The following is a 9,334-nucleotide window of genomic DNA, read 5'->3' as shown; positions in this document are numbered from 1 at the left end:
CACTGACCCAATAAGGATTTCAATTTATGTTGCCAGACCGGCATGCTCTTTGTGGAGTAATTCACAGTGCTGGTTCCAGGCACTCCTTGTCCTTCAATTTCCCTTCCTTTTGCTTCTTCCTTTTTATGTACATTGATCCACTGACTAAAAATACATTTATCATGTATCTTTCATAGATTAGTCACTTTTCTAGACACTGGGACCGCAAAGGAAAAAAAAAAAAAAGAAAGAAAGAAAGAAAGAAAGAAAGAAAGAAAGAAAGAAAAAGAAAGAAAAGCAAGGCCAACATTTCTATGCCTTAATGGAGTTTCCTGTTTACCTCAGTAGGCTGCAAATCCTCTACTATTTAAGATTTCTGTAACTTATAAAAACACACATAAGTAAAACATGGCTCAGAAAACAATAGTTGCTGTGCAGAGAATAAGACTGTGAAGAATCCATGTACTGGTGGGAACATGGTAACTCCAAATGTGCTGTGATATGTAGTGTAAACTGAGTAAACAAAGATGCCAGTGAGGCAAATGGAACGCATGAAGTCATCTGAGAGAGAAGTTTTTGTAGAGAGAAGAGTAGGTGGATGGTGTGAGACAGAGAATGTCTATTTTCCTTAGTAGCAGAGAGCAGTATGGACTGCTGCTTGAACAGATTGGGTAGGTAGACACATTTCAGACTTGGTGAGAGGAAATATTGCCATCGGATCATGCATGGCTTCCCAAACTGTTAAATTTTCCCTTGGAGCAGAGATGGAGCCCTTGATGAGCTCTAAAAAGAGTATAGCATGACCGCTGTCTTTAATACTGCTGTCTGTATGAAGAGCCGAGATGATGTTCGAGCCTGCTAGAGTGGGACAGAGATGCTGATGACGAATCATAGGTGGTTAAGATAGGAGGGGAGGGCTGCCCTGATAGCTCAGCATTCTAAAGTGTCTCTTTAGGCAGAGTGCAGAAACCGGGGTTCAATCCCAGGCAAGCCGTGAGGGACCCCACCAGTGGGGCGTGCTGAGACTGGGAGTGGTGGCACACCCCTATAATCCCAGCACTTGGGAGGCTGAAAACAGGAGAATCACTACGGGTGTGATCTAAGTAGTGAGACCCTATAGTCCCTGTCCTGAATTCAGAAAAAAAAAAAAAAAAAAAAAGATAGAAGTAGGTGTAGTAGGTGTTAAACGTTGAAGAACCTTTCAATATTTTTTTTTTTTGTTGCACCCTGTTAGCAAAAGAGCTTCAACCTACAGAGTCATGCAGATACATGCATGTACTACAGATGGGACATTTGATAGGAAATTTCTCCATTTAGGTTGAGATGTGTCTACTGATTTGGCTTTACTTTTCTGCCAGACTTGTTAGGGCTTCCTTCACTAAAATAGTTATTAATCTTAAGAAGAATTTTTGACCCAGAATTATAAATGGGTTACAGTCTAATAGTAGGATACATGAAATTAATTTAAAATGGTAAATGAAGACTGGCCAGATAGCTCAGTGGATTAAAGCACCTACTTAGGCAGACGCAGGGGCCAGGGTTTGATCCCCAGCATGCTCTGCTGGCCCAGCCCCAGAGTGCGCTGAGACAGCAATTGAGCCTGCCCATGATGGTGCAGGCCTGTAATCCCAGGGCTTGGGAGGCTAAAACAGGAGGATCGCTAGAGTCTGATCTGTGCAGTGAGACCCTGTATACCCTGTATTGAATGCATTTTTAAAAAAGTAAATGGTTTCAAGCACTTATTATATAAGCATGACTGCTCTGAACATAGTGTAAGAGTTAAGTTTCACTGTGTTAGTGTGATCAGCTCAAAAGCCTTCCAGGGAATAGGTTGACCATGCTTCTGGGTGTTCCTGTGGGATCATAGACACATGATCCTAGGTTATCTCAACCTTTCCCCTGGCTAGCACTGTTCTTCTCTGCTTCCTAACTATCATGAACCAATTGACTTTGCTGCCCCATGCCCTGCCCCATGGAGTTTCTACTTCAGAGCCAGCCTTCTTCGAGCTGAATCCACTCAAACCATGAGCCAAATTAAACATCACCGTTTTTAAATTGTGAATATCAGGTAGTGTGTCCCAGCGTGGGAAAGATAAATAATGTAGGTGAGTTGAGATTTTCTCTCACAATTATTTATTAAAGAAACACATCTTCAAATTCAGTATCCTCCTAAGTCATCAAAGGCCTAATTTATTTGATAACAGTAGCAGGTTATCATTGAGTATAAAATTGAATATACTGATATTCAATTTTCACTTTTTTCCCTTATCCTAGCTGGTCCATCATCCTTGGGAACCTCTTTGTTCCTCAAGAAGAATTTCATCAAGAGCTATACAAATCCAAGTCACACAGAAACATTCAATCAGAATGACTGGGAATTATACGGATTTTAAACTTTTAGGATATGTGGGTATGGATATTAGAGCAATAGAAAATCTGTTAAAAATCTCTGACAGCACAATGTTCCACTGTCACAGATAAAGGACTGGGTTACTACACATATGCTGAAGTATGTTTATTCCTGTATATTTGAGCTTCCAAGGTGTCTGCTTACATCAACAGTTTTTAATCCTCAGCAATAATTCCAAACTCTCAGGTATTAGGTTGGTGTGGCAGATTCCTCTGAAGATGTCTTCAAGGACTGTGTTCATAAAGATGGGTTTGGGTGCACCCACAACCCTACGTAAATGTAGAGCCTGAGTCATGTAGTGCAGCTCATCAAGTTCTTAGACAGAGAAATAGATCTAAAAGCAGGGGCTTTCTTGACCACAGTAGCATAGCCAATAAGTGACATTGTCAACATCTGGCCTGCACATTATTCTGTGCCTCTGTTGATCATTGCTGTCAAAAATGCAGTATGTCTACATAGAGAGGAACACACTGGGAAATAATTATTCTTTGCCTTCACTGTAGCATACTAACATACAAGGACAATAACCACATCACTGCTCTGAATGCTAACAATGAATACTGATATTCAATTTTCACTTTTTTCCCTCTATAAAACTTTTTGGGAAACAAGACAGTTAAAAATCATGAACTTCTTCCCCCAGGAAATTTCTCTGTTGGAGCAAATCTCTAGCCAAGCAAGCAGCTCTAATTTTAGATTAGATGTAAACATATATTGACCTCATTTTTATCCTAATAAACTTAGAGAATTTTCTGAATATCATTGGAGGATCTTCTATTGAAGGATTAGAGAGTCTGAGTCATATATCAAACACACACAGACATACGTGCACACATGAGCACATACACCAGCACACATAGGCACACACTCATACGTCAATTATCTTGTCAGTCCGGGTCTAATGCCAGAACATATTGCTACGACATATGGAGGAACCACACTGAGCTAGTCAGAGTTTGTAGAAGCCTTTGGATAATGAAACATTTCAAGATAAATTTATTAACAGAAGGAGATGTACTTTAAAGCACTATGTATTTATAGTTGATATGAATATCATAGTTGATAATCTATGGTTTATAAGAAATACATATTCAGTCTGGGGTGTGTGTGTGTGTGTGTGTGTGTGTGTGTGTGTGTGGTGATGAGGGTCCATCCCAGGCCTTGGGTGTTCTAGTACTATTCTAGACCTATTCCCCCCAGCACTATTCTCATCAATATTTTTAATTAACCTATATTTGAATTTAGTCAAAGTAAATAACTTCATGTCTTTTATGCAAATGGAGAAGCTAAGAATTAGCAAACAAGCTGCCAAGGTGAGTGGCTAGCTCTGTGTAGAGCAAGGAATACCTTCCCTACTTTGTCATATGTTTTTGGTATCCTAATCACTCGGGGGACATGTCAATGTGATGCTGGGCATGCTGTGAAGTGACACTGGCTACTCATGTGAGGAGGAGATATGACAAAGATATAATCTATGAGACATCCTCAATACCTTTTGGAAGTCTTAAAACTAATGCATTTGGCCAAAGTAACAGACATTTTAAGGCCACTGTTTATTTGAATGAATCATAAATGGGTTCCTCAAAATGTCCAAACTTCATAACTGTTATTTATCCCTATTATGAACTATTGTCTCCTGTTTTCTTTGCAACATCTTGCTCCCTGGCATGTGGAATATGTCTAGTCTAAATTAAACTGAGCTGGTAGCAAGAACACTACATATTTCCTCACATTTGCCCACATAGTGTGTAGAGCCATAGAGAAAGCTATAAAGACCCAGTGTCAGGGAAGACAGAGAACATAAGATCATCAGTCACAACTTACAAATGTCAATGCTGATTCCTTGTGAGTTTAGATCACAGTGTCTGGGGTAATATCTGAACTAGATTGAAGGATTTCATTTTTTATCTGTGAAGGATAGCTGCTTTAGAAATTCCTCTCCCACTCTAAAGGAGCTGAAAACTGAGCAAAATATATGAAATTATTATTTTTTCAGCTATTAGACAAGCAAGCAAAGTGAATCATTATAACTTAAAAGCATCATCAGAGTATAATCTATGCTCTAGAATTTCTTCAGAGAACATTTTGAGACCATCATGCAAGCTTAGACTAGTGGATTTGATGATTTGTGAATATAGGTGTACATGGGAGGGGCAAATAACAAAAAAAATTAACTGCAAAACTATGTAAGACATGGGACAATACAATGGTATTTTTAAAGTGCAGGAATAAAATAGAATTGAACCAAGAATTTTATGTCTTGTGGAAAATAAAACTTCTTTCCAATTAGCAAAAAGTGAGAAAATTCGTCATCTATGATTCACTCCGTAAGATCTGTTCTGTACAGTTCTTCACACAGAAGAAGAAGAAAACGGATATTGCTGGGAAAATTGGAGCCTTAGGTAAGGCACATAAATAGTACATTTGAAAAGACATGTATTATTTAATTTTAATATATTTAACATTTAAAACAGGAAAATGTAACATGAGTTTAAAACATGTATAGACTGTGTGTTTCACAACTTCTATTCAACATTATGTCAACAGTTCTAGCTAGTAAGAAAAGAAGTGAAGTATTTTAGAATCTACTAGAACTGTTAAGTAATTCTAACAACACAGATGGGGAAATAGGGCTCACAGTTAATATTCAAAACCAGAAGCGTTTCTACTAACATGTAAAAATATGAAGTGAAAGATGCAATATTGTAATACCATATTAAATTATAAGAAATTTAAATAAATTCACATATACTTACAACACCCATAAACACAGTATTACTGAGAAGCTATAAAAAAGATATCAAAAAATGGGCAAATATTTGATATTTATGGACTAAAAGACTTAAAAGTGTTAAAATGTTAAGAATTACTACTTCATCTACATTGTTCATACAACCCCAAATAGAATTCATTCAGATCTTTTTATAGAAACTGACAAACTGATTTTGAAATTTGTAGCATAAAATACAGATAAAGCAGGGTCCGTCAGATAGCTCAGCAGACTAAAGTGTCAGCTTAAGCAGACTCAGCAACTGGGATTTGATCCCCTCATGCTGTGCCAGCCTTGCCCTCAGGGTATACTGAGACAGCTACTGAGACTGGGCATGGTGGCACATGCCTGTAATCCCAGGGCTTGGGAGGCTGAAAACAGGAGGATCACTATGAGTCCAATACGTGTGGTGAGACCCTGTACTAAAATATCAAAAAAAAGTACAGTTAAAGCTTGCTAAAATAATTTTGAAAATTAAAAGCAAAATTTTTCACTGCTTTATGCCAAAACTTCTTCATAAATTGCAGTCAATAAAACAGCATAGGACTCACATAAGAATAGGTAAAGACCTTGGGATGGAAAAGAAAGATACATATATAAGACCAGTTAATTTCACAAAATTATTGATGTAATTGAAAAAGTTAAAGCATAGTGTTTTCAACGAATACTGCTAAAACCATTTAATAAATTTTGGGAAAGATAAATCTTGGCTGTTATCTGACACCCTATCAAAAAATGCAGAACACTTGAAACAGATCATAAAATTAAATTAAAAGATAAATTTGGGAAACATCCATAAGAAAGATTTACCAAACTTTAAAAATTAAAATAAATAGAAAAATATAATCTAAAGCTTAAAAAATAATATCATAGTTATATAAAATAAAATCTCTCAAATATATCATTGAGAAAATAATGCACTACACTGAGATGGATTTCGAATCTGAAGGGTACAATAGACACTGATAAAAGGGAATGAACTTATTCAGAAGAGTTACTGAGTGGAAGTGGATAGGAGAGGGAGTGGGGAAAAGAGATCTATCTAGGTATGTGAGCAGGATGGTTTGGACAACTGTACTGTGTATTTCTGCTAGTCTACAGAAAGGAGCAGTTAATGCTTTAATTTATTGTATCTCCTTTTTTCAATTGTTTCTCCTTTCTTTCTTCTTAATTTGACACTCTGTCATTTTATTTTTTATTTCTTTATTTTTATTTTTTCTTTCTTCTTCCAATTTTACATGCATATATCTGGTAATATTGATAAGTGGTTGGAAGACAGTATTATGTATTACAACAAATACTGTGAACTTCATATTACTTTGTTAAGTGAAATTCTGTATCAGTTGTACTTTTTTCTGTTTTGTTTCTAATTTTTACTCTCTCTAAAAAATTGAAAGCAAACAAAAAAATAACATAATGTATGGAAAACATGCATAAATCTTGAAACCTATTACTATAAGGATGTTGCTCTCCTGTAATCATAGCAGTCAGAAGATAGCACCAGAAGGTTTGTCATCATTTCTAAGCCAACTTGAACTACACAGCAAGTTCAGAGCCAGACTTAACTGCATATAACAAGACTTATTTTCAAAATAAATGAATAAATAGTATTGCTATTAAACATACAAAACATCATTAATCATTGTATAACTGTACATTGAAGTAACAGATATACCTAGGTAATGATTGGAATGACTAAGTTATAAGACACTTGAAAATGTCCTAAGTATAAAAAAAAGAAAATTTCCTAAGTACATGGAACAAGGAGAAATGTCATATACTAATACTGAAAATATTTTAGTATTTTCTTATTTAGTTAAATACATGCATACCCATTGCTTAGGTCTTTCCCTTGTAAGGATTCACTTAAAAATATAAATATAACAAACATCACATGCATGTATTTGGATTGAGTCCTTGAATTTGGGGGACCTGTTATTCTTTAGTTCTTTATATGTTCTAGAAAAAAAATCCTTTATCTGAGGGACATTTGGCTATTTTTCCCCAATAGGTGGGTTTTCTTTTTTACTTTGTTAGTAATTTCTCTTGATGTACCAAACTTTTCAGTAGGATGAGATTCCAGTTGTTTATTCAATGAAGTATTTCCCCTGCAGTTTGGTTTCTGTTCATGAAAAATCTGCCTGCCTCTATGTCTTCAAGATTTCTACCTAAATGGGCATCTGAGATGAATATATACTTCTCAGTTTAAGAACTGCACATGACAAATAAATATACAAAAACATATTCAACACCATTGGTTATTTAAGCAGTACAAAATGAAAGAACACTAAGATTCCATCTTACCCCAGAAAGAATGTCAATCATCAAAAAGTCAACCAATAACAAATGCTAAGGGGCTATGGGGAAAAACATAACCCTTCTCTACTGTCAGTGGGAATATAGACTGGTACAACCACTATGAAAATCGTCAGTGTGGAGATTCTTAAAAAAATAGGGTTAGATGTCCATTCAACAGTTATTCCCATTGTAACACAGCAATATTTGTGCACCAATGTTTACAGTAACGTAATTCTTAGAAACAACCCAAATGCCCATCAAGTGAAGAATGCATATAAATGATGTGGCATTGTTATACTACTGAGTGTTACTTAGCTATAAAAAAGATAAACTCATTTCATAGGTAAATAGATGCAACTAGAGCCCATACTCATAAGTAAAATAAATCAGACCTGCATGTGTAAACATCAAATTGTCTCCCTAGTATAAGAATCTCACAGAATAAATAAAATCTGAAAAGTACAAGAAATACTGTGAAAGCAAAAGAAACTGTTTAAAGGAACAGAACAACTGGGTTGAGGGAAAGAGAGAAGAAAGAAAAAAGGAAGAGAATATATAGATGGACTATATCCATAAATACACCCAGGCTAGCTTGGATAATTATGGTGTGGATTTCTATTGCTCTATTGAAAGGAACAGTTAATGTTTACTTTTTTTCCTGCTTCTTAATTTTTTGACTAATTTTATACGCTTATATCTGGTAATCTGAATAACAACTTTGAAGATAATGATATCTCATATAACAACCATTGTTGAATTTCTATCATTTTGCTTAGTGAAATTCTGTATTGTTCTTTTTCTATTATTTTGATTCTCTTTAAAAATTGAAAAATAAAAATTCCTACAAAAATTACATTCACATGTTCACAATACCTTCATTTCTTTTTTTTTCCATAATTTTATTGAGAAGCAAATAGCAATGAGACAGTTTCAAACCAAATTGGTTGGACAGTTTCAATAATTAACACAGTGCATACATTCTTCCCAGTGGTTAATTGCTGTACAAGATGTGGACATGATATCCTATTTACAAACACCATTAGAACAAATCCCTGTATTCATTAAGAGAATGTAACTATATATCTATCCTAACCACTTTGAATACACAGATACAAAACGGACATTCATATGTATCCCCTTTTTTTTGTTAAGTTCCACTATTTGAATATTATAGGTGTATAAACTCAGCAAAATATTCTAAAAGAGTTCAGTAGTCCATATTAGTATTGGGTCTTCTGCTTCACTGTCCTGCTTTACCTTGTTCTTAACCATCCAGTAGAAAAATATGAAGACGAAATATAAGAAATAAAGCCATGGTGTTATGTTGAGCTATAGGGGACTCAGGTCAACAATACCTTCATTTCTAAGAGTTCAAACTCAAAACATCCCCAAGGTCCATCCACAGACGAATTTGGTTGTATACACTACTGCATAGTCTCCAAGGAAGCAACTCCTTGTGGCACTTTTGAGTTGCATTTACGTTGCAGCATATTCATTTACTTTCTGACCGATTAAAGAAAACTGACACTAAATTGTAGCCTGAAAGAGGCATTTACAAAAGGAGGACTAACTATTGTGATAAGAAATGATTAGCTTGTCACAGTTTGTGTAGTTAGAGGAGGGGACATGAGACGCTAGAGACGATGAAAATGCTTTATGCCATTATTCTGTTTAGGGTTAATGTCTTTATACCTCAGTCTAGACTCAGCAGTGTGTATTAAAATCAGGAGCATTTTCTTGTGTACAAGTCCAGCTTCAGTAAAGAATTTGGAAAACCCCTGAACTAGACTGTGCCTCTAATGCCCCTTACCTCCCAGCCTCGTGAGTCCTCTCTGCTCCTGCCTTCTGCTTTCCTTCAAAAGACGTTTTTTTTTTTT

The sequence above is a fragment of the Octodon degus genome, unplaced genomic scaffold (assembly GCF_000260255.1).
Source record: "Octodon degus isolate 3935 unplaced genomic scaffold, OctDeg1.0 scaffold00137, whole genome shotgun sequence".
Lineage (NCBI taxonomy): Eukaryota > Metazoa > Chordata > Mammalia > Rodentia > Octodontidae > Octodon > Octodon degus.
This window is presented reverse-complemented; position numbering follows the sequence as displayed.